The sequence below is a fragment of the Pantherophis guttatus genome, chromosome 3, assembly GCF_059756535.1.
Source record: "Pantherophis guttatus breed Tessera chromosome 3, ASM5975653v1, whole genome shotgun sequence".
In the NCBI taxonomy this organism is placed as follows: Eukaryota; Metazoa; Chordata; class Lepidosauria; order Squamata; family Colubridae; genus Pantherophis; species Pantherophis guttatus.
The window spans coordinates 27532193-27559597 of NC_142065.1; the positions used below are offsets into that span (position 1 = coordinate 27532193).

At 38.0% G+C, this 27405-nt stretch overlaps 1 long non-coding RNA gene across 5 annotated transcripts; it reads left to right on the forward strand.

Annotated features, from left to right (window-relative positions):
- The first annotated feature begins 3423 nt into the window (after positions 1 to 3423).
- Positions 3424 to 25590, forward strand: LOC117663629 (uncharacterized). Of its 5 annotated transcripts, none has more exons than XR_004590764.3 (5): positions 3424 to 3578; positions 12383 to 12495; positions 12930 to 13055; positions 13629 to 13662; positions 24784 to 25590. It is a non-coding gene; the product is annotated as an uncharacterized LOC117663629 (long non-coding RNA). The 5 variants fall into 5 exon arrangements; XR_004590766.2 differs by lacking the exon at positions 3424 to 3578 and adding an exon at positions 4271 to 4341; XR_004590763.3 differs by lacking the exon at positions 3424 to 3578 and adding an exon at positions 4750 to 4868.
- The last annotated feature ends 1815 nt before the right edge of the window (positions 25591 to 27405 follow it).

Sequence of the window (27405 nt, forward strand, 5' to 3'; positions counted from 1 at the left end):
CTGAGTTTTTTGTGAAGAAAGTCTTTGTAGTCTATAAATTAAGTGATAAATGGTCAACCCAGGGATCTTCTCTCTGAGTCTTTGCTTGGGTTCATAAAACTTGCTAAGACATCGTAGAGTAAGTTTCATTTTGCTCTAATGTGTTGAATTAATGCATCCTATAAACCTTTGCTCTACATAATGAGAAAGGTTAAAAATAGTGCCACACAGAAAATGTATCTTACTTTTATTGCCACCAGTTTTCATTCAACTGATAAATGAGAATTTGCTTCCAAAATATTTTTGGAAGAGAAGAGAATTTGGGTGAATGTGTAATCAACCAACTGTGGCATCCTTGCATTTGAGATAAACTTTTTATAACCCACTCTTACTATTTCACAAAGCCATCCTCAAGAAGTCAGTGCTTAAAAATAGCACAGTAGAAAAAAGCAAGTTCCTTGTATATATGCAAGAATGCTTATAATCTGAGGTGTCAAAGGAAATCTGCCTGTCCTTTTGATATACTTTCTCTAAAGAGAGAAAGGGGAAAGAGAGACATTCTTCAGCTATTTCTTCTAGTGTGAGATACCATATGGGAAAAGGCATTGGATTCCTGGGCCCTGCATCTCTCCCACAAATTCAGTTGAAAGCAAATTCAGTTGAAAGCAATGCAGATGCAGCTATTGGCTCTGATATAAACAACGGATTCTGGAATTGGATATGTCTAGTTTGATGAAAAGAAGGATTAGGGGTGATATGATAGCCCTAATTTAGTGATCATTCAAAGTCACAATGGCACTAAAAATGACTTACAACTGGTTCGCACACCTTTGCAGCATCACCATTTTCAACTTTCCCAGCTAGCTTGGACTCTTTTATTCAACCCTGATTGCCTCCAGGATCACTTACTCTAAACTGCAATTGTCCATTAAGTGAGATCTGAGAGGATGCGCTACTGAAAGTTCTGTCTCCAAGAAGTTCTATATAGACCCCACAGCAAGGCCTTCTCAATGGTAGCATTCCATCCTCACCCCTCCATTAAGAGTGAACCTTGTTCTCTTCACAAAGGAGTGTATTGTATGAGATCTAGATAGAGAAAAAAATATGCGGAAAGTGGGATGTGAATATAAATTCTGTAAATATTTTCTTTAAGTCACCACGTGTGATCCCAAGAAACAGATCTAGTTTCACTGTGGGGGAAGGCAATTCATTTTCCAGTTGCCACAGGTTTCTCTGAAACTAAATGTTTTATCCCTTCAGGGACTCTTTAGACATTCTTTAAATGCTGCTCAGAGTTGACAATACACTTGAAGAAGTGAAAAGAAAAAAAGAGTGTCAGTGTTTTTTTAAAAAAATGTGAGAATAGTTAATATACCACTCAATTTTGCTCAAATGAAAATGAGGGCACTGTTGTCTTCATTCCTCTATTTACAAAGAAGGTATAAGTTGATCATGATAAATTCAGGATTTTTCAATGGAAGCACACCAGGGAATGGATGGGAAAAAAATAGCAGCAAGGCCAATAGCCCTGAACATGCTTGTCATAGTCCCAACCCACCTGAGTTTGTAACTACAGACAATTTTTAGTTAAGGTCTGTTTATCCAGTTCAAGTTTCTCTACTCTGAATTTCCCAATGAACTTCTGTAATAAATAAGAAAAAAATGTTTGAAGAAACAATCTGATATGTAGCATTATACAATTACAGTAATTGCCTGGTTTGCTTTTAGTGCTCCAGCTCCAATTATGCAAGTGTGTTCTCCACCTGTTGTACATTAAATTGTCTATAATTAAGGCTTTTATCAAATTAAAGAGAGGGCTCACAAATGTTTCACTGAATATATACTCTTATTCGGGTTCATAAAAGTTATGCAGTTGTAAGACATTTAGAAATATAACAAAGAATATGAAAGAAAAGCCACACAGGAATATTTTATTAAGGGTATACAAAAGTTTAATTATGGAATATTCTGGCCCCCAAATGAGCTGCTAGCCTTTAATTGGTTCCAGATGTCACCCATCCTTGGAATAAGCCATTCCTACTTCGGAATGTATCAGGATCAGATCACTCCTGGATATACTTGGAACAACCTATTCCAAGGTCAGAACATTTCTTGACATTTATTCACTCCTAATTGTGTTGTGTTTATGTGCATACAAATAGTCCTTGACTTACAATTGTTTGTTTAATAATGGTTTGCAGCATTTTGCAATCACACGATCATGACTTGCAAACTTCCCAGCCAGCTTCCAATAAGCAAAGTCAATTGGGGAAACAGGATTTGCTTAACAACAGTGTGATTCATTTAGCAACCATGTGTTTTGCTAAGTGACCACAGTAAAAATGATTGTAAAATTGGTTCTGGTCATGTGATGGCTTGCTTAACAATCACATGGCTTAGCTATCAAAATTCCAGTCCTAATTGTGATCATAATTCAAGGACCAATATAGGTACACTAATGAGGGCCACGTAAGATGGACTTTGTAATACTTGTAATATAGGTTTTGTAGAAGCCTCATTTGGCTAACACTAAGCTCAAGAAGCCCTGTATTATGCTATGCTGGCTGGGGAAATCTGGGAGTTGAAATCCACACATTTTAAAGTTGCCAAGGGTGAAAAACACTGATCTATAGAGTGTGATAGGAACTGTTTTAAAAGGAAGGCAACATGCTTACAATGGATGTATCTGTCATTTTTCAGAACTAATATTTCTTAAATCATAAAGCAGGAACACATGAAAGGTAGTCATTAATAAAGGATAAGTAAATGAAAGAATGTATCTGTTACATAAGCATTGCCTAGGAATAGTTGTTCAGTTAGGGCAATGAGACCTTATGGATGCAGTATGAAAGAGCTTTATGATCTCTTTGATTTTCTTCAATTATTAGTATCAGGAAGTTTGCATGTCTGTTTGTATGTGGTTAAATACTTATATATATGTTAATCTTGCATTGCTGTCTGTACTCCCAAGACTTTTCTGTTCAGCCTAAAGGAGATGATCAAAAAGACAACTTTCCCCATCTCATTTATTTTAAATTCTTTTCTTTCATGAAAGTAGATGAATACATTAGTTGTATATAGTGCATTAAAGAGAATTGCTCTGCCATGGAACATATGGAAACTCAATAAAGATATATGGAATGTGTCCTATATATGAGATATATAGAAGCTCAATAAAACAAAATAAATTCTTCCAAATTTCAGTGACTGGGAGTGGGGGTGAAAGGAGGGGAGACCTATCTGTTCTAACTCCTTTGTGTCTTAGCACCATTCAATAAATGTTGCTAATGAAAATTTAATCTAAACCTAAAGAGCATATGTTTTATTATTACCAATCAGATGTCGCTACAGTCTGAAAAAGCCTCTGAATTGCTTGTTGCTTTCCAACAGCACTGAAGGGATCAGGGACATCTCATCTTTCATGCCTAGGTTGGGTTTAGTTGCATTAGGCCACAATGTTCCTTAAAAACATGAAGCCAGACTGGAATTGTATGCAGTCCACCATGTCATTATGATCAGCCTATTCTTGCTAGAACTGATAAAAAAGGAAAAAGGTTTTAATCATAAACTTACAGATCTGGCATCCACCAAGTTTGGAGGTAGGATGTTTGTTTTGCTCTTCAAAATGTGGTTTATTTTGTACTACAGCTTGTCAGTACTTTGTATTGTCTCAGGAACGGACCTGGCAACTTACTGACCACATTTTCCTGCCAGTTGTAGGAAGATGGGACAGATAGGAACAAGTTAGGAAACTGCAATTAGACTTCTTAGAGCTCACCAGGTTTCCTGAAGCTGGATTCCTGCACAGGGAAAAGGGGCGTATATAAGTGCACCAGCGTGCCTACCGTTCCTGTCCTAATATTCCTTTTTACTTACTCTTTTCATGTATTTAAATTATGTTTATACTTTAACCTGTTATCTTATACATTATATGCTTGACAAATAAATTTATGATTATGACAGTAGCTTTCAGTGCCAAGAAAATATGTATTTTGAGTTAAGGAGGCTTTAAGGAGGTGGTAGTAGTGTGAGACCATATGTACCTTGTGTCATACGCACCCAGGTGTTCTCTCAGGAGATTGTGCAAAAGCCATTTTAGCTATATGTTAAGTTCATTTCATTCTCAAAAAGAGAACACCTAATATATTTGAATGTATTATCTTAATATTAAATCAAATGTATCAAGAAGTTTCCCAAATGCCTTAACTGCATTGCAGCTGTATTTTCCACTAAGGACACTTAACTTTATGTAGAACTAAACTGGCTAAAGGATAAAGCCAAAAGATGACAATTAATTTTGAGGGATTCCTTTATTGTAATCCAGCATAATTCCCAAGTCAAGAAGTTAAGGAGACATATGAGGTCTTGAGAACATTATTTTCTTTTTTGTCAAATGCCATAATATGTTTGCTCAACTAAATGGAATAAGGACTTACTGAAAATGACCTCTTGTATAAGATCATTCTGGACCACTTCAACAGTAATCATTTTAAAATGTAAAATCATTTACATTTTAAAAGCAAAGAGAATCAAATGTTACAGTAAAAAGTATTGTCACTAAGGCAACACCGACTGATTTATTAAAATGATTTATATGGCTGCTCATCTCAACACAGTGATTCTAGGCAGTTTGTTTATTTATTTATTTATTTATTTATTTAGCGTATGACAAGTACATGGACTTAGAGAGCCAGGAGTTCTACAAAGATGTCTGCCTGCCAACTGTCGTTAACTGCCAATTCTTCAGTGTAGTCTGGCTGCCACTTGTTGCTAGTCATTTGGTTCACACTGCCATGCTATCCAGGGTGCAACACGAGGAGGCGAACTAGCATCACAACCCTTCTAGGCAGTTAGTTGTATATACAAGCATGCCAACTAGATACCACAGAGTAAAAAACAACTTACTGTACATATCTATAACCCCCAACTCCAATATAATTAATTTATAATTAAACCTACATACAAAAGACAACATTACTGAGTCTCTTCATAACCCATCTGACAACACACACATGGTAATACACACACAAACACAAACACAGACTAACCAACATAATACATCAGATTCAACTAACATCCTAAATTCTATCAGCAATAGAAAGCTCCAAAATTAAGGAGGGGATTGACTTTTATCTTTTTTAAAAATCTTGCTGGCAGGTGACACTTTGTGGAAGGTGGAGAAAGTGAACGCAGGGAAATCTGCCAGTCTCTTTCCTTAATTTGTCTTCCATTAAAATGGTCAGAAGAGGATCATTTACTGGCCTTGTTACTGAAGCAGAAGGGATATCAAAAATGAATTTATAATAGTGCATTTTTCTATCACCACAAACATTGAAGGATAGCTCTTAGATTGTTTATACAAAACCCTCCAACAAGAGGTCTGTGTCACTTTGGAACCTTGTTCCAGATCTTCATGATTATTGGTTTTAAGAGCTTTTCTTTTGGTTTCCCTCAGTGCTCAAGCTCTGTAGAACTTGTTGTAGTCTGTTTTTCATGAGTAGAAACTCTTGTTTAATTTTGATTCCTTCATCGAACACAGATCTCCAATTCTATTATTCTATTATTCTACTCTGATTCTTGGTTACTGGAATGAATGCTACAGCTTGCCTCCCAGAGCTTGCCTCCATCACTGGAGGTTTTCAAGAAGATTGGACATCCATTCGTCCTGGATGGTATAAGCAATAGCATTAGTGCTTAGGCTTATATACTACCCCATAGTGCTTTAAGCACTCTCTGGGCAATTTACAATGTCAGCATATTGCTTCTAACAATCTGGGTTCTCATTTTACCAACCTCGGAAGAATGGAAGGCTAAGTCAACCTTGACCCCATTAGGATCAAACTCCAGGCTGTGGGCAGAGTTTGCCTGCAATACAGCATTCTAACTACTATGCCACCAGGGTTCCTCAAAGACTCCTGCCTTGGGGAGGGGAGTTGGACATTAGAAGACCTCCAAAATCTTTTCCAGCCCTGTGACTCTAAGATTACTCATAGAACTTCAGCTCTTACAGCCTGCCTCTAAGTATTGTTTATAGTATACGTAATTCCCCTACTCCGGCTACTGCCAGATCATGCAACTATACTTGCAACTATTGGGAAAGCATCAATGTATAGTCGCAATATATTGCAGTATGTTATTCTCAAAATCACAAAACATCCATCAATAATTATATGATTGGAATCTGGTACAAGCTACAATGGTGTCATGTGTGCCAAATCCCATTGGCACTTGCCTCCCTCTACACAGATACCCATGAAACATTCCTCTGCTTTTTACATCAGTGTGCCTTCCATTTCAATTAAGTGTTTAAGAAAAAAAATCTGATACTATAACTTATCTGTTAAGAAATGAGGGATTGATTTATCTTCCAGAGTGGTACTTGAGATATTTTCTCTCTGTGGAAAATCTCCTTGTTTTTAATTATCCAAACTAAGCTTGTTCGCAGATTTGCCTATTATTCACCATCTGTTTCCCAGACAAATTATTTTAATATAAGTTTTATTATTTTTTATGACTTTTTACAACCTCTACTATTTTTTCTTTCTGTGGCAACATTTTCTTTAATCTCCATCAAAAAAATTAGACTTTATTAACCAAAGTCACAGAATCATGATCTGAAAAGTCTTTGGTACTATCTCTATGCTAGAGATAGTAGCCAAGTTCTTTTAAATCCAAATCATGTTTGTCCTTGAAAAGGATCTATGCTTTCAGAAAAGTAGGTACACTTTCTTAAATTTCCATTTTTCTGTTTTATATCAACCAGTCACAAATTGAGCATCAAATCAAAGAAAACTTTTACTAATTTGCCTTGAGTGATTTTTCTCAGAAGTTCTGTCCAGTCATAGGGAGATCACTGCATTCCAATCCACCATCAAATACCAAGTTTCAGAAGAGAAACCTTTTATTTTTTCCGTAAGACTTTTATAAAACAATCTTTTGTTCTCCTTTAAGACATAAATTCCCAGTATGAAACTCTTAATTACATACAAATCATGTTGCTCAGCCAATATAAGTTTTCTTTTTAGTTGGGGAATTATTTACAAAATAACTCATTTTTTTTCTGAAATAAATTCCTCATCCAGATTTTTATAAATCAAATATTCTATATCCTTCTCTCTAATATGGGTCTCAAATTCCATCTGGTTTTATTTTTATCAAATAATGATATATTTCATGTTAAGCATTTACAAGCCAAACATTTAGGAAAATCGATACTTTGAGCACCTAATTCAGTATCATCACTTTCCTGTTGCACCTGTTGTTTTTGTTTAGTCGTCTCTGACACTTCTCCTCCAATTTCTCTTTTTCTAGAAATTCACCTTCTCTCGCCTTCTGGCTTGGTTTGGTTTCAGTCAAACCCTTTGCTGTTTAAAAATAAGCATCACACCTTTATTTGCTTGTTTGCTTGTTTGTTTATAACATTTATAAAGCCGCCCATCTTACAATCAACTTTGCATTAGCTTGTGTTATCTGTTGATAGCACTTTTTCAAAACCTCACATTACTTGCATCACTTCCTGAACCAGTGAAAATGGTCAGAGTCCAATTCAGATTGGAAGAGATCCACACACATGTTTATAGATACATTTAGCATCTTGGAAACTATAGACGGAATTGGATTAATTTTCAGATGAATAACAGATGCGTGTTAAATTTATTCATTTTTGAGATTAATATAGAAGCAGTTGTGGAGCATCCACCTAGAACTTTTTAATAGATGTCAAATGAATATAAATATATATGTTAGAAATGTTTACTTATTTTGAAAACTATTAGCACATATATCTCATTATCCTGCACCTGATGTGTTTATTCATGCCACATAAAATCTTATTTAATTGAAAGCTAATTCACCATGATTTTCCTTTGTAAAATTATCTAAACTGGTATAATCAAGTGCATAAGAAATAACACAAAGTTTTCAATTAAAAAAAATGTAATGTGAATTCTACAGAATTTCTAATATATATTTAATTAAAATACTAGGCACCTGCACTTTCATAGATGTATACTTTATTAAGTAATACTTTACAATGCTTTCCTTAATTCCTAAGATGGTTTATATAATATTTTTATGTAAGTTGCGTTTGTTTAAATATGTGCTCCATATGCCCTGGCAGCTGGATGTCTGTTTTACTTTAATCAAAGTCATTCACTTTTAATAATTGAGAATTAATAGATGAAGTCAAAATTGATTAAATATACAGTACTGTCATTGGAGGTATCTATTTAACAGCAGTAAATGAGAAAAGGAATATGAGTCATCCAAAAGCCTATTTGAGTTGTAAAAACAAAAACATCTCATGCAAGACATGGAAATTAATAGTACTGTTCTTAATACTAATAGTACTATTGACATTGGTTATGGCTGCCTATTGGTCTTCCGCAACATATGTGTATAAATGGAGAGTGAAGTTGTTTAGGCAAGAGCAACTCAATATGGAGAAAAATGATAGAATTTAGCATGTCAGACTTCAATAGTATTTCTTTTTTAGGGCTTTTTTCATTTTAAGGATAACAGTACAGTTTCCAGCAGAAGGAAGAGTTTGCTGGGAAAAAAAAACCTTTGGAAGCAATTGTTGTAGATCAGTAGCAGAACACTTAGTTTATATCTAGAAGAACCTGTGTTCAATCCATGATTACAAACCCTAAAACCCAATCTAAATCTATGACTCCATTTATCTATTGATTTCTATGTCACTCCAATTATATATGGCTTTGAAAGACCGATACTTCTGATTTCAGAAATGTGATTAAACATTATAAGTAATGTACAGTACTCAAAGTAACCAATTGCACAATGAATCAAGGCTCAGTCAAGTAAGTAATTAGCAAGCACTTCCCCTGCAGGAAGAATCACAACTCTAAATATGTTAGCTTCAGAGGTGGGTTTCAGCAGGTTCTGACCAGTTCTGGAGAACCGGTAGCGGAAATTTTGAGTAGTTTGGAGAACTGGTAGTGGAAATTTTGAGTAGTTTGGAGAACCGGTAGTAAAAATTCTGACTGGCCCTACCCCCATCTATTATCTGCCTCCCGAGTCCCAGCTGATCGGGAGGAAGTAGGGATTTTACAGTAACCTTCCCCTGGATTGGGGATGGAATGGAGATTTTACAGTATCCTTCCCCTGCCACGCCCACCAAGCCACACCCACAGAACCGGTAGTATAAAATTTTGAAACCCACCACGGTTAGCTTCCAAAAATGTTGATGGCTTTCTAAAATCTTAGCAGAAATTGCAACTAATCTGACCTCAGAGGTGAGAGAAAATGCTTTTCCAGAGAAAAGGAGGCAGTAACTGAAAAGACCTCCCCTATCACCCTGAGGTAGGAATCTGGAGGGAGCCTTCCCTTTCAGATTTTATCTGATAGAAACTAATGAGATGATGCAATCCTGAAGAAACTGCAGGTGCTAAGCCACATATGGCTTTAAAGATGACAACCAAAACTTTGAATTACACTGGAAACCTGGCAGTAACTCAAGCAATTATCAGAGTAGGCCTATTACATAGGCAAATAGAATAACTTAGAATGATAGAATAACTTAGATCACTTTATTGTTCATACAACAATATTAACAAAATTAAATGCTATCTTCAGTGTACATTATAACTATAACTATAAAACTATAACTATAAAAATAAAACACATCCTTCGCATACTATACAATTGAATTGAAAACTCCTGATATTGCATTAATATTGCACTATACAGTAGAATTCAATATGATTACTGCTCTGGGATAGAAGCTGTTTTTCAGCTTATTTATCCTTGTTTTTATTATCCTGTACTGTCTGCCAGATGGTAATAGTTCAAAAAAAAAAAGGTGCCCAGGATGAAATGGATCTTTAAGAACGTTTTGAACTTTCTTAAGGCAGAAGGAGCTATAAAGCTCTTCCAAAGAGGGGAGTGGGCAACCAATGATCCTCTGGGCAATGAAGTTGACCCTCTGGAGTGCTGACCTATCTGCCACTGTGCAATTGGTAAACCATACACAGGTGCACTAAGTTAAAATACTCTCTATGGTGCAGCAGTAGAAGATCACCAGCGGTTTTTCATTCAGTTGTTGTTTCCTGAGAAGTCTCAGGTAGTATAATCTCTGCTGGGCCCTTTTGGCCAGTGCTGCAATGTGAGCGCTCCAGGTCAGGTCCTTTTTTATGATAATACCCAGAAACTTAAAACTGGCCACTTGCTCCACTCGGTCTCCATTGATAAGCAAGGACTAGATGTCATAACTTCTTGATAGTCATAACTATTTGAGCTACTGTGTTCTGGGACAAAAACTTTAGTTTCTGAATGGTCTTCAAAGGCAGCCCTATATAGAGTGAACTGCAATAGTCCAAACAAAAGGTGACTAAGTGATTAAAGACTGTGAGTAGAGCTTTCTGATCGAAAAAAATGACATAGCTAGTATATAAGATATTCAGGACAAAAAGTAGTCTCAATGTGAAATAGTAACTACAAAATCTCATTCCAGGGAAGTAACTCATAAATACATTTTAACTTATGAAGCCAAAAGCTGCTTGGATATCCAGTAGAAGCATTAGACCTTCTCTGGTACCAAAGTAATCAAAGCCATACTTTTCAGTACTGGAACTGGCCATAAATTCTGTAATGTGGTAGATTTCATGAAAATATTTTCAAAACCAAAGTCTAACCATTGCATTGTGGTATGAAAGAATGGTTTCAAAATGGGGGTTGTGACTATTTGCCATAGGAGTTAAAATGGGCCAGGTGTTATAATCACTGGGCTTCAAAAAACCATAAACATGGTTTAAACAATAAACCATAACATCCACTTCAGCATATACATGAACACTTTTATTTCAAAAATATTATACCCTCTTGGTGGTTTTTACTTTCCTTTCACTGACCTTTCACAATATAATAGCCTTTTGTTCACCAAAAAAAGGCTCTTTGATCATTCTGAATGTGGTGAAGAAGTATTTATGTGTTACTGTTACTCCCATAGTCTTAGCCCTCCAATGAATTTTTGCTTATATTCTGTGGGGTTTGCTCGGAGTGCCCTGTCATTCTCTTTACATCACAGCTACCAGCAACAAAGCTTGTTTGACTTTACTCTGTGGGAGAGACTGCTCAGAAGCCATTGCCGAGGCCATTTCCCCATTCAGAGGTGAACTGTAATTTCAACACAATCATCTATCAAGAATTCTCACAAGACTTAAAGGAAACCATTCAGATTCATCAATCTCTTGGGGTGAACTATTTTAATTGACCCAGGAAATCTAAAAACCTAAAAATCCAGACCTTTGCCACCTTTGTTGGCTTCTCTGCATGTTTTCTAGGGTTTCAGCATGTTTTTTTGTATCATGGTGATCAGATCTGGACACAGTATTCCAAGTGTGGCCTCACTAGTGCAATATAAACTGGTACTATAACTTCCTATAATTTTGATGTTATCCCTATGTTGATGCAACCTAGGACTACATTGATTTTTTTCTCTATATTAATGTATTCAAAATAATTCGCAGCTACAGCACACTGTTCACTCATACTTAAATGGTGGCACACCTACAGTAGATCCCTCTCACAGGCACTACTGTTAAGCCAGGTACTGCCTTATCCTGTACCTGGGCATTTATTTTTTCCTGCCTAAGTGCAGGACCTTACTTTTTCTCACCACTGAACTGCATCTTGTTGGATATGGCCCAATGCTCAAGTCTGTCAAGAATCCTTCTGAATCTTGAGTCTATCTTCCAACTGATAGTAGATTCAGAACACACTGTAGAAGGTATGCTATACTAAATACTTCACACAAAGGAATTTATTTTGAATACATTAATATTGAAGTTGCAGTATGGTCCAAGAGATGGTCGTCATTCTCTTATATGGCTTTCTTTTAAAAACATAAGAATATTTTTTAGAACTTAAGAATATTAGTGCCTGTAGACTACATTAGCAAAATGGAATCTCTGTGAAGAGAGGTAAACTGTTTAATTAAGATGCAGCTTCTTTTTGTTCCTCTAATATGTTTGTTCCCAATTGCTGAACGTGGTGAACTGTCTGAAAGTTTTTGCTGTTGTTCATCCTGTTTTTGTAAACATTTGGGATAGTTAGATGGCGTACAAATACAGAAGTAACAATACAGTAATAGTAGCAGTGATGGTAACAACAACAATAGGAGCCATTGTCTGGAACATACAACTGTGAATAGCTGCCACCTTGTGGGTTTTTATCAAAATGCTTCTTGAGTTCTTATATTTTTATTGGCAGAGGCCCTTGTGGCTGAGAATCTCATATAAGACAGAGAGCTGGGATGAGTAGAGTGAAACAATACAGAGCCAGAACAGTGATATAAAAAGCATTTGTCCCAGAAGCTGTAGCAGATGAGAATCAAGTTTGCCAGAAATGTATCAGGCTTTTTATTTTATTTCATTTCTATTGAAAGCATCTTGATCGTGGAGATCCTGTTTGCTGGGGCTGTGTTTTGAAGCAGATCTGGAAAAGAGGAGTTGGAGAAGAAAGACAACTTCCTGATCTGAGAACTGATAAAAGGAGGAGGTGAAGATAACCAATTGACTTGCCTGATCTTTCTTTTATTTCAGTTCAGACCCTTTGGGCTATTGGGCCGTGTCTCAGCTTGGAGTCTGGCCAGCATTCCGTGTTGAGCAGGAAATCAACAACCCTTAAACATTTCAAATCTGTGTGACAGGCAGAAGTCCAATACATGATGCATTCCTTGTCATGGGGATGGAAAATGAAAAAGGATTTGTCTCTTGAAAGTCTGCCTGTTGTACAGCTGATATATGAGGAGGGGGGACAAGTAAGAGAAAAGAGCTCAACCCAAACCAGATTGGCCAACTTCTGTATTTTTCATAATGCCTCCCTGTTTTCTAAGCTTAATTCACTGCATACAGCATATAAAACGCACAGGAAGTATTTAACAATTAAACATTGATATACTTTAAATTTTGAATGACCTTTTTCTTTTCCAGATGAGCAAAATGATGAACAAATATTTTACTGTACTTGGAGGAGAACATTTTAGAAGAATCCTTAAGGGGAAGATGGACAGATTGAATTTGAGGGACAACAATTGTTGAAGCCTCCCACTATACTGTGTATGTGTTTAATTAACAAATGGATTTAGACATCTGGTCATATTCTGAGCTCCTTCAACAATCCAGACAATAAGAGACCATATATTCCCCATGAGTACTGTATACTTACGTCTTCCAAAGGTATTATAAAATTTAAATGCAATATTCCCATTGCCAAGAGTGAAGGATTTTTCTTTTCTTTTCTTGTTTCTTACTTGACAGTGAAAAATTGTTTTGACTAATAACTTCTCTATTTGGGATTATATGCCTTTAATTGTACATGAATCCCTTTTAAGCATCTTTTCGTGCATTGTTTATTTGTTGTAACATGACAATGCCTGTGATGGAATGTGTGTGCAATTTTGCTCTGGCATTAACATGCATTCCAGAACAGATATGATTGTCGTGTTGTATATATTTTTAACAGAAATGTCATTCATCTTTAAAGATTGCTTTCAAAATACCCAGGTAATATGCCAACAAAAGAATTGTAAATTTTAAGGAATTTTGAAAGATGCAGTGAGATAACCTGATCAAAGAGGGCCAAGAATTTAAACCATGATGCACTAACTTGAACTTTGCATTCTCTCATAGGACTGAATAGAAAGCATTTTATGGATGGAAACAGGTGAGATGTTTTCCTAAGATGAATGATAAAACAGTCATGAAAGGTGAAGACAGAAATACTTTCCCTATAGGAGTGAATGGCAAGTGGGAACTGAGTTATTTTTCTCCATATAAATTAATGCCAAATATTCACTAAGTGTGAATGCAAATATATTTTCTTCGTGGGAATGATGCCAAAATTTTACTATGAGTGACGACCCATTTAATTTTCCTCAGTGGAAATGAATGGTAGTCAATTTTAACAATTAAGACAGACATTATGTAAAGAAGAACTCAAAGCACATATCTCAATCAACTTTTAACTCAATTGCCAATATTATCTTTCAGTATACACTGATTTGTGTGTGTGAGAGAGTATGTTCAATTCAGTGGTAACTCTTGATTAACAAGTCCCTGCAGTTTTCTTGGCAAAATTTCAGAAGTGTTTTGCCATTGTCTTCTTCTTAAGGCTTAAAATAAGTGATTGGGTGAAGGTCACCGAGCTGACTTCATGCCTAGGGCAGGACCTAGAATTTACAGTCTTCCAGTTTATAGCCAAGTGCCTTAACCACCTGCCAATCTTCCCAGGAAGACTAGACAGATGAGTTAATTCTGCTTCATTATAAGCCTACACTAACAGAATCTTGAAAGCCTAAAAGTATACATGTCCCACCCATTATGCCAGTTGCTGGTTCCACCCACTTCCTTATCTGATCATTCCATAGACAGCATCTCCTTTCTTCCCGTCTTTCAAGGTCATTTCCACATACCATGATATCACTATACCAAACTGGTTCTCAATATATATCTGTATTTCTTTATTTTTACTTCATTTAAAAAGTGTCCTGTGAATGTTCATGCATTACTTTATTAACCTGCATTGTCATATTATTAAAGAAATCTGGGGTTTATTGTTAATGCAAACCAGCTGTGAAGATTGAGCGTGGAGCTTTTTTTTAATGATGTCAAAGGAAGGAATGACAAAAGCTAATGTTAAGCAGGCATAATCTTTCCTTCTGGATTTTACCCTGGAGAAGTAAGTTATGGTAGGACTAAATGCAGCAAAGCTGCTTCCAAAACAGTTCTTCGATCTTAGATGTTCCATCTTTCATTATTCTTATTGGAAAGAACACATTGGAGATAGAAACTCTATTCCATCCCTTGTAATCTGAGTTATTCAACAAGAAGCAAGTATGTTCCTAACTGCACATTCCCAACAGGTTTTACTTTATAGTCAGAGCAGAGCATTTTTATACATTTTACACAGGAAAGAGGCTTTTAAATAATGCCTCTATATGAGGGGTGTCAAACTCAAGGTCCACGGGCCGCATCTGGTCCATGAGGTGTAAAATCTGACCCATAGGTCCACCTTTGAAGCAACAAAGGACCGGTTCACTGTGACTTTACCTGAAAAAATGGAGCTCAGGAGCCTGCAACAGCTCGCACGCGGCCTTCTCGAGCTCCATTTTCACTCGCAGAGGATTGCAGGAGGTTGTTGTAACCTCCTGAGCTCCATTTTTCCTGGCAGAGCTCTCAGGCCACCACAGGCACCCCTGACACAAGTGATATTGAATTGGCCATGCCAGTGGTGGGATTCAAATTTTTTTACTACCAGTTCTGTGGGCGTGGCTTGGTGAGCATGGCATGGCTTGGTAGGCATGGCAGGGGAAGGATACTATAAAATCTTCATTCCTTCCCCATTCCAGGGGAAGGTTACTGCAAAATCCCCGTTTCCTCCTGATCAGCTGGAACTCAGGAGACAGAGAATAGATGGGGGTGGGGCCAGTCAGAGATGGTATTTACCGGTTCTCCAAACTACTCAAAATTTCCTCTACCGGTTTTCCGGAACTGGTCAGAACCAGCTGAATACCACCTCTGGGCCATGCCCACCCTGGCCATGCCCACCCAGCCCCCAAGGTCAAACACAACCCTGAGGCAGCCCTCAATGAAATTGAGTTTGACACCTCCGCTCTATTGGCTCCACTCCACTCCACTCCACATCTGTATAATCAGACCTTTTTAGGACCTGAGTCCCAGGATTTCTGGCTGTGTTGTAATTTATTGGAAATTGGTCATTTGCCAACTGTGGTGAGCCTTCTTGTGCATGTGAACTCTTCCACATGAGTGCGAATCTTTCACAATTAAAGTGTACATAGTGGTGGTTGCATATAGAGCTAGGCTCTCTGCTCCAGACAATCTCATTGACTTAATTCTCCATTTATATCACAAAAAGAAAAGGGGAAAGATTGCTTGCTATTCCACATATTTGACTTGAGCATGCAAAGATAACTTCCAAAGAGAGGTAATCCCTGAAGACAATTTAGAAGAAGGGCAAGATAGCAATAAAATATCTGTCACTGCAAATTCAAATATAAGAATTCATGCAAAAGTGCTACAAAAACAGAAATTAGGGCTTAAATGTCTGAGAAAGAAAAATCATTGAACATAGAACTTTCCAGCAAGTTTTTTTTTTCTGGCATACAGCCATGGTGGGCTTTCCTTCTAATTTTGGGGCATATTTTAGAAACTTTTAGGAATTTCCTAGGGATGCAGTTAAAAATTTCCTGTGAAGCCAAAGAACCAATGAACTTTGGCAAACACAGAACAGTAGTAGCATTTCTGAGACTTGCTAGGTGGCTCAGTGGCTAAGACACTGAGCTTGTCGATCAGAAGAGTCGGCAGTTCGAATCCCTAGTATAGGTCTCCTGCCTGAGCAGGGGGTTGGACTAGATGGCCTCTAAGGTCCTTTCCAACTCTGTTTACTGTTACTTTTTCCTCACACAATAATTGTGTCTAGCCATTGTAGTTCCTTAACTAGTTTTCAACAGGAAAAACAAATTATTTCATTATTACTTATATATATACCTGACATTCTGTGTACAACACTCCAGTGCTAAGAATGCTACACAAAACAACATGTAAACCATGATGTGTTTGTTTGTTTGTTTTGAAAAAAACTAAAAAACTAAAAGGTAACATCATCTGATGATATTACCTAGTTTGGCTAACTAGGATAGCTCTGCAGACTAAGCACTGTAATTTAACACCAGCTGTCTGCAATTAAAGTAAGTTCGAATCTTGCCAGGCTCAAGGTTGACTCAGCCTTCCATCCTTTCTAAGGTAGGTAAATTGAGGACCCAGTTTGTGGGGGCAATAAACTGACTTTGTATAAAATATACAAAAGTATGAAGGCTATTGCTTAACGCACTGTAAGCCGCCCTGAGTCTCCGAAGAAGGGCGGCATATAAATCAAATTTTAAAAAAAGAAAAGAAAAAAGAAAAAAAATGAAAAGCCTGCAAGAAAACAACCAAGCTCAGAGAGTACCAAGGATCCCTCATTTCAATCCTTAGCTACAAATATTCTCCTTTATTGGTACTAAATAGCCCAGAACTGGGAAACCTATAAAAGCAAACATCCAGCTCCCAAAGAGAGAGAGAAAGAGAGAAAGAAATACATACATACCACTCCCTCAGTTCAGAGACTAATCTTGGGTAGTTCCAAGTAAAAAGTTTTTTTTCTTGAAGGCAAAAGTCCAAGTTATTTTAAGTGATAGCCTGATCTGACATTTTGAAGCAGTGTTTTAATGCAGATGTCTCTCTTCTATCACATTTACTGGGGACATTCTCAACTTTCTATAAATGAGATTTCTCGACCATCTGTCCAGATTTGCAATTAGATATGGAGCAAGAGCTGCTGAAACAGGGAAGATATTGTGCACCTTTGTCTTCATCAGCTGCAAAATTAACCTAGAAGATAACTAAACAAGCCAGAGACAAATGTATCTTCAAAGCAGCAATTTCCCTGCCTGCCACACGTGTTCATACTGTTTTTCTTTCTTCTAAACAGCCCTCCCCCTTTCTCATTCTGCCATGTTCAGTTTTCAAAGCTTTAAAAGCATTTGTGATGTCCCTGAAAAAGAGAAAACTATAGGAATTGCAAGAAATTCTGGCATGAATTGCCAGAAATGCAAAACAATTCTTGCCAATGGTACTTTCCCCCACCCCAAGTCCATAATTTCTTGTAGTATTTTGAAATTAGTAAATATTTTCCTTAATCTCAGTGAATGCATGAAAGAAGATAGAGATCCTTGCTCCTAATCTCAGTGAAATAACTTTCAGGTTTGACTCCAGCCAACATATAAATAGCACATGCCTAACCAATCTCTATAGCTGCAAATCACGCAAAAGGCATGGTCCGCTAATATTTACAAAACTCACAGAAATAGTATACTATAAACATTTTGAATTATATAGGTCTTCCTGTAAGCTAAATGATTGCATTGCAAGGGTGTTCTGATGTATTTATGTGCAAATGCATTTTAGTCCTTTGCATTTTGCTTAACATTATCCAGAAATCTTGGCTCAAAATTCAATTTTGTTTGCATTGTTTTTTTGTGGATAAAATGTGGCCCAGCTGAGAGAAAGTGAAGAAACTGCCAGGAGCAAAGATGTTGATTGCTTTTGTCTGTGTAACTGTGTGCATAATGAAATTAAGAGATGCCTACATACCTTTGCTGACTAGATTGAGGGGAATTTTCCCCTAGGATAGGACAGTCATGCTTTCCATGTCTAGTTAAAGGTCACTTTTTAAAAGATGAAGCCCATAGTAATGAGTCTTTCAATAGGGCAGGGCAGAGTTTTAATTCATATAGTGAAGGATTGCAAATTCTTTGCAAAATACAAAAATCCGTGGCAAATCTGTTTTTTGTTAATGAGATTTGCAAACAATCAAATAATTACAAATGTCTATACATTCATCAGTCTGGCATAGGAAACTCACCACCATAAAGGTCACAAGTGTTGCACAATGACTAGTTCAGTAGTCAAAGGGTGGCAACATTAAGGCTTTTCATACATACTGTAGAGGCCTCTAGTATGTCCGAAGGGAAGAAAGCGAAGCATCAGGGCCTGCCATTAACAAAACAGATTTGGTTTTCATCATATTACTTTGGTCAGGCCAGAGGTGGTATTCAGCTGCTTCTGACCGGTTCTAGAGAACCAGTAGCAGAAATTTTGAGTAGTTCGGAGAACCGGCAAATACCACCTCTGACTGGCCCCGCCCCCATCTATTCGCTGGCTCCTGAGTCCCAGCTGATCGAGTCCCAGCTGATCGGCTGGGTCTTCCTTTGTTGCCCTGCACAAACAGGTTAGTGGGGTGGGAAGGGAAGGGAAGGGAGATTTTACAGAATGGATGGACCGAATGAGTAAGATGTGGGGGAACGCTAAGAAAGCCCTAAACCAGGCGGCTACAGATTACAAAAAGCAGGCGGACAAAAGGAGAAGTGCCCCACCCACGTTCAGGGTGGGTCAATCGGTGTAACTTTCTACCAAGTACCTGAAACTTCATGTACCTTGTAAGAAACTAGGCCCTAAATTCACAGGGCCCTTCCCAATAGTATGGATCATTAATCCAGAAACTGTGCAACTCCATCTTCCCCGATTGCTAGGGTTCGTTTCCGCTGGAGTGGGGTGGAAATGGAGATTTTACAGTAACCTTCCCTTCCCTTGGAGTGGGGTGGGGTGGAAATGGAGATTTTACAGGATCCTTCCCCTGGAGTGTGGTGGAAATGGAGATATTACAATATCCTTCCCCTGGATATGGGGTGGAAATGGAGATTTTACAGGATCCTTCCCTTCCCCTGGAGTGGGGTGAGGTGGAAATGGAGATTTTTCAGTATCCTTCCCCCGGGGTGGGGTGGAAATGGAAATTTTACAGTATCCTTCCCCTGCCATGCCCATCAAGCCATGCCCACCAAGTCATGCCCACCAAGCCATGTCCACAGAACCAGTAGTAAAAAAATCCCACCACAGAACCAGTAGTAAAAAAATCCCACCACTGGGTCAGGCTATGCTGATGACTAGGGTGTGATACAGCTGCTGTAGGTATGGTGGATGAAAGTTGCATGGACTAGCGGTATTGAGTCCATTGTCTCTGTAGAAGAGGCCCTGATGCCTTTCCTGTGATGTGGAAGTCCTGGTAATGCAGAGTTGGGCTTGGGCTATTACCCTGACGTGGGCTTACAGATCCTTCCACTGACTACCACCCCTCTGCCTTCTTAATAGCAAGGAAGTACTATTGTGGTGCTGGTGGGAGGAGGAGGCAACTGCTTGGTCTGTTTCTTTACCATGATGGTAAAAAAAAGACCTAGCGGTGCTTTGTCCAGATTTGAAGTCATTTGACATGGGTATCTGCAATGAAGCCTTATATATCTCTGACAGTAAGCTGACAGTCAGCTATGCTCTCAGGGACCATCTGCATATCTGATTTAACTACAAGAAGAGTGAGCAGAACCATAGACATTGTCCATTAAGTACACCTAGACTGAGGAAAGCTTTATGTAGGTCAGGGAATAGCACGGAAGCCCATCTAGTTTATTGTTTTATGAGTACTTCCTTCTGACTGCATTCTTCAGATGAAGCTACGTTCCTCATTTTGCAGCTTAAGCTCCCAATGTACAGATGCTCTGACTGATATTTCATACAGAACACAAATGTTCTCATTTTAACAAATGTAAATATGGATGCCTAAAGTGAGATTTTAGTCCTGGTATTCAGAAAGAGACAATTGTCTAACCACTGGATTCAATTCTAATTGGTCATCATCTGACATAATCAAAAGGTTTATCATTTTCATTTCAATTTTTGGTTCTCTGCAGCTATATTTGGATGAAGTTTCTTGAACACTGAACATGCAATCAACCAACAGCCCTATAAACTTTGTAGATATGGTGCATGTTAAATGTGCAGCTGAAACCAATGTTTGCTCTAAAACAAGATATCTAAGAATGTTGATACCACTGAGAACAGAGCTTTTTCCTGTCCAAATTGTTTCCTCTGTTACCATAATTTATACTATTGCAGCGATATTTATGGCCAATGTGAAGCAAATTCTATATTTGGCATATTCCTTAGATCAGGAAATTCCTTGAGAATTGGGAGCTTCTCCAAAACTCAACCAAAGTTATTCTTTACCCAGTGGTGTGTATGTTTCACTATAGAGATGATCTATTTCTTGACAGAAACAAAATGGAATTTTTAAAACAAAAAACACAGAGAAAACAGCCAAGAGCAGATGTGCTACCTATGGAAAGAGCTGCTTTCACAGGAGAATCAGTTCATTTATCAGTTATCTCTTGGGGACACATTGGGAAAGAAATTAATTCCACAGTCACAAAGAACAGGGCTGAACTGCATGGAGAATATTTTGAAGGACCAAAGGAAATACCTAGAAGTTAAATTTTAATTTTAGTTGTTTTCCTTCATTACAGTTACCAAATGCTTTTCTTCCACATAAGCTTTCTAGAACTACTGTTCACCTATTCTGCTTGGGCTGTTTCTACTTAATCCTCCTGCTAAAAATACTCTGCCCTTTCTGTTTGCGGAGCAATATTCCTCCTTTTACCAATACTTACGTCCATAATACTAAACATTTATTGCAGATATAGTTGCTCTCAACAATTTGTTGCATTCAAATCAGCCATGCTTATTCAGATACAGTGGGCTCATCCTCACTTCCTCCTAATCATGGCACAAATATTCTCATGAAATTGTTTGTTTGTGCTGTATCCTCATGGCATTGTCTTTGTCTCATCTCCAGCCTGCAGATGAAGTGACTTAAAGTTGCCTTTAATAATTTCAGTTTTAGAGTAGCATTTTCTCTCTTCACTAATATAGGGCATATTCTAGGTTGCTTCCTTGAAAGCACTTCAGTGATGAAATACATTCAGCCCTTATGGGCCACTGTAGGCTGTTGGCCCATCAAGCCACACCCACAGAACCAGTAGTAAAAAAAATTGGATTTCACCACTGATAATTTCCCATATTCCAAGAAAATGAATTTAATTAATTATTTAACTTTGTATGCAGGCAGCTCAAATCTCAACAACTCTGAAAGCAGTTCGGGAAGGGAAGGGAAGGGAAGGGAAGGGAAGGGAAGGGAAGGGAAGGAAGGAAGGAAGGAAGGAAGGAAGGAAGGAAGGAAGGAAGGAAGGAAGGAAGGAAGGAAGGAAGGAAGGAAGGAAGGAAGGAAAATACAATCTAGGACTGTCAGGTCTTCAAGCCCATTCAAAACACAAGTGGGGGGGGTGCGCTATTTGGATATGTGGGGGAACATCATTCCAATATCAGCAATGCTCCAAACTCCAGTGCTACAGAGAAGGTGGGCTTCTGGAGTCCCTATATATGACATTGTTTAAGCAAAGGAATCCAGAATGCACCAGCCCTGCCTGGTGAAGCACCAGATAAATTGACTAGATAGAAACTATGGAAGATGGCAGTCCCTCAGATAACCAGCCCTATGCCAAAAAGGCTTTATAAATAACAACCAGCACCTTGAATTGTAGCTAGAAGCAAACTGGTAATCAGTACAGCTCACAAAGCATGCCCCTCATTGTCACACTAAAATTACTTAGACTTTTTGGGTGTAGGAGGAAAAAACAGACAGTAGGATTTTCCCCATCCAGAATTTCTCCTCCCCACCCCAATTGAAAGATGTTTATTTTGGTTGCACAGCTGAATTTTTATTTTTTGCTACATTGACACAATCTGTAAATAGAGACTCTGGCATAAAAAGAATGGAGAGGTATATTTGAACAGCAAGGTGCTGAGAGGAGCTTCATCTATTTAAGTGGTATGGAAAGAAGTGAATTATTTCTGTAACATATGACATCATATTTTCCTGCTGGAAGGCAGCCACTTCTTGGTTCTAACATCTTACAGGGGGGAAAAATTGGCTGAAGGCAAAGACCAGAAAATGGTTTTGTATATAAAAGCTAACAAAAAAGCAACAGGGTCGTACATCGCATCTGGCTTGTGTACAGCTGCTATTTGCTTTAACCAGGTAATTGCAGACATTTGGAATAGCTTTTATACAACTCATATCCATAAATCTCAGTTCAGTTTTATGGAAGATCTGGAACTCTGTTTTATAGGAATAGGAAGGAGAGGTATCAAAAAGTCATGCAGATGTGCTCACACGGATACACCTGTCACTACCAACTTGGATACTATTCATCTGGACATGATGACCATGATTACGTGTCATCAAGTCACTGTTCATTCTTAGCGGCCACAAAGGTAGATTTTCTCCATGATGATTTATCTCTAAAGATCTCTTTTCAGGTCTTTCCTGAAAAGCCAAGGTGGCGCAGTGGTTAGAGTGCAGTACTGAAGGCTACTTCAGCTGACTGCTAGCTGCAGTTCGGCAGTTCAAATCTCACTGGTTCAAGGTTGACTCAGCCTTCCATCCTTCCGAGGTAGGTAAAATGAGGACCCAGATTGTTGGGGGCAATATGATCACTCTGTAAACTGCTTAGAGAGGGCTGTAAAAGCACTATGAAGTGATATATAAGTCTACATCCTATTGCTATTGCTATTGCTATTGCTATTGCTATTGCTATTGCTTTCAATAGTGCACCACGGTAACTGTAAGCTTACTGCTGATTGTCCTTCTCTCTGGCTGATCTCAAAGAGACTAGCTGACACATATAATTTGAGGATAGACACACAAATTGGCAAGTATGGGGTCCTGAGCTTGGTTGTTTTCTTGCAGATATTTCATTATCCAACTAGGTAACTTTATCAGTACTAGAAGGGAGTGGAATTTGTCCTCTTTTTATATTGCTCATTCAATTGACAAGTTTTGAAAGTGGGTTAACATGCAGTGAATAAAGAATTGTCCTGTTTGACACATTCAGCCTTTCCATATCATTCCTATGTTATAGATGTATTTTGCAGTCAATGATGTTCCATTTGAAAAACTATTGTGACCAATGGCAACCACTAAAAGGCAACAAAAAGTGAGATTAAGTTACATCTCTTTCTTACCACTAAGTGATCGTCTAATTTCTGCAGCACAGATGTTGAATCTCTATTCTCCACACATATTTTTGTACTATAGAAGTGTTTTTTAAAGTATTGAATGGATGAACTCAATTAGAGAAAAATAATACCTCTGAAAACAAAGTTTCCTTTCCAACATTGAAATGTGGAAAATAATGTATTTAGATTCTAGTAAATAATCAAGATCATAAAGTCAAAATTCATAGCATAAGAACCACAACATGGCATTCAATAAACCAAAATAAAGTGTTTGAAGAGAACATCCTACTCTACAAAAGATAAAGTTCATTTAATATCAAACTTGTAAAATTTCCCTAAAGAAACACAGATTACTCTGTAGCTCTGGAAAAACTCATTTCAATGGGTAGCTGGACATTTGGCCTATTTCAGTATATCCCCATTACAAATCTTAATAAAATGTAACTGCATGGAAAATGGTATCGTATGTGCATTCCTGAAATGGTGCAATGACCTTCCTAGCTTGTAATTCTGGCAGTATAAAGATAAATCCTCAACTGTTAACAAATTTGGGCAGCCATAATATTATAAAGAATTATTCAAATATTGACCATATATGTTAAAGCATGGATTTTGTCATTTTGAAGTAGAAATAAGATGTGCTTGACTATTGAGGGGTGGTATCAGGGGTGAAATCCAGCAGGTTCTGACAGGTTCTGGAGAACCGGTAGCAGAAATTTTAAGCAGTTCAGAGAACCGGTAGCGGAAATTTTGAGTAGTTCGGAGAATTGGCAAATACCACCTTTGGCTGGCTCCAGAGTGGGGTGGGAATGGAGATTTTGCAATATCCTTCCCCCAGGAGTGGGGAAGGAATGGGGATTTTGCAGTATCCTTCACTTGAAGTGGGGTGGGAATGGAGATTTTGCAGTATCCTTTCCCTGCCACGCCCACCAAGCCACACCACACCCACCAAGCCACGCCCACAGAACCGGTAGTAAAAAAATTTGGATTTCACCACTGGGTGGTATGAAATGTTTCCTTTGCTGTCTGCATGCTATGAAAAGGGGTCATGGTTGAGAAATCACCAACCCAATCTCATCCCTAAATTCATATTTCTGCATTGAAAGAGAAAATCATGCATGATTATTTCCATATGGTTAGTCAGCTTTCCCCTCAACATGCTAATAACCATTTTCATGCTACTGCAACAAAAAAAAAAAACACCCCACAACCCCCCCCAATAGTTGCCCCACCTTCTCATTGTTGCCATCCAGAACTTCCTCCAGCCAGCCAATGGGATAATTGCTTTGTTTTGACTGTTCTCTTCTTGACATTACCATTTCAGAGAAAGGGAACAGAAGTTAAAGAAAGGAAAAATAGACAAACACCATGAGAGAAATATCAAAAGCCTTTCCTCTATTCACAAGGGAAAGGGTGAGAAAGAAACTAAGGCTCTTCTACCAAGTCATCTCATCCTGTAACCTGGAAGGAACTGCTTCAAAACTGACATAGGGAAGCAAAATGGAGACTGTGCATAATGTATACACCTTAAAATCAAAATTGAATCAGTGCATATGTAACTTGGTGAAGGATCAGTCTTAAGCTGCCATTGGTTTTGTTCACATAGGGTGCCATCAGTTCTGCAAGATTTCTGGCAGCCTTTCCCAGCCATAGCTGGAGATGCTGGGGATTTAACTTTGATCTTCTTGCAACTGACATATGCACTTTGCCTCTGAGCAATAGCTCTTCCTCTAATTGTTAATCCAAGAAATAGAAATAAGACGTGCAACGAAACCAGAACTTGTTCCAAGTAAAATCTTAAACAAGACACAACTAAGGATGTTTCTTGGCAGTTGGTCTTACTTTTGGCACAGAGAGTTGGCACTCAGGTAATTTGCTTGAAGGTAATGCAGAATTTCTGGCACTCTTCAAATAAAAAGAAGTTTGTAGGCTGTAGAAGTTGTGCAGGTACAGATGTTTCCATGACATCCAAGAGCTGTATATTTTGCAGTTTGTCCTCTTCAAAACTGCTTCGTGGAATTTCATAAACACTGCTGATTCCACTCTGCCTTGCTTTCTTTGACAATCTTCTAAACTGTGCAAGGGAAAAATCAGCATATGATCATTTCTTCACTGCACCTGAAGAACAGTATACTTTTCTTCATGCTTCTCTGTCACTATCATGTCAACTTCCCTCAGGAATGACCTAGCTTTGGGGACAAAATGTGAGACTTCAGTTGGAAGCATTCCAATATTCTTCATGCTATATCTACTGAAAATGATATACTTTTGGGTTTTTTTCTTGTCCACTTAACAATTCCTTTAATTTTAAAAAATCTAACTAGTCTTCCTGATGCTACGTTTTTATTAGCATCCACATCATTGTGTAAAGACTAGTTCTTTCTTCACACTTTTCTTTGTTATGTTAATCATTAGAGGAAGTCCTGTTAAAGATATATTTAGGGAGAAAACATAATTGACATTGGATGTATTATTAATAATTCAAAGTCAATATCAGCAGTTTCCAGTTATGAAATGGTAATTTGTTGTCAGACCCAAGCAATAACCCAATAGGTAAAGAATTCAAGTGGAGTACTTTATTGCAATTCTACCTATAATGCAGGAATCTCTCCCCAGAGTGCTTGCCTTCGCTTGGGAACAGATAGATTAGATTCCATGGAGCTTGGTGGGGGAGAGGGAGGGGAGATCAGTCCTGGATCTCTTGCAGTTGCACAATGATTCAAGGCTAACTCCTCACTTGATTCCTCTTCCCTGCCTGGCTGGATATTTCCCAACATCTATCTACCTAGTGATGTCTTAATACTTTCACAGGTAAATCTACATGAAGATGTAGATTTCAGGATGGTCTATGCCAAGACTTTGGTGGCCACAGTTGCAGCCAAAACGTAATTTTCTGAATATGCTTGAGAGACAAGATGCATATGCCCCCTCAGCTTCCTAAGACTTTGGAAAGAATAAATAGCAAATCTAACAACCTACACACATGCATACAATTATAAAGCATTCCCAAGGAACCAAAATATGTATGAGATAAGAGGGGAAGTCTTCCAAATCAGTATTTGGTGTGATCTTTTGTATCCACTTCATCAATCCAATTGCTGCCTGCTGTTATCCCAGCTTATTCTATTCTATTTTAATTTTAACACCAGAAGATCTGCAAATAGATTTTAATATTACTATGGAAAAATTCAATCCCTATTAGGACACACAATTAATCTTGACAAATGATAACAGAGAGAGAGTTTGACGAGCCAGAGATAGGGATGTGGAACCACTTTAAGCAGGCATAGTTTTCCCATGAACAAGTGATTTGAGGGACAAGTGACTTCACTTGTCTGATGAGCTACTACTGTGGTGATTCTTGGATTGACTTACATGCCATTGCAAATGACACAAGATGAATGTTCCTCTTGGGAGAGGCAGACATTCTGACCTCAGCTGCTCAGGGAAGCTTTGTGGATGATTGTGACTGTGTACATTCTTGAGAAACAAAACAAGACATTCAGAAATTGGCCACAAATTCTTCCTTCAATTTCTGTTTTAATCCTTCTTTTGTCTAGAACTTAAGAATGTGTCTTCCATGTTTTCAAACCAGAGATGCAGATCAGTGGTGGGTTTCAAAATTTTTTACTACCGGTTATGTGGGTGTGGCTTGGTAGGCATGGCATGGCTTGGTGGGCATGGCAGGGGAAGGATGCTGTAAAATCTCCATTCCCTCCCCACTCCAGTGAAAGGTTACTGCAAAATCCATATTTCCTCCCGATCAGCTGGGACTTGGGAGGCAGAGAATAGATGGGGGCGGGACCAGTCAGCATTTTTTACTACCAAACTACTCAAAATTTCTGCTACAGGTTCTCCAGAACTGGTCAGAACCTGCTGAAACCCACCTCTGATGCAGATGGCTTGGAATAAATTTTTCTCTCCTACTATCTATAACCATATTTGC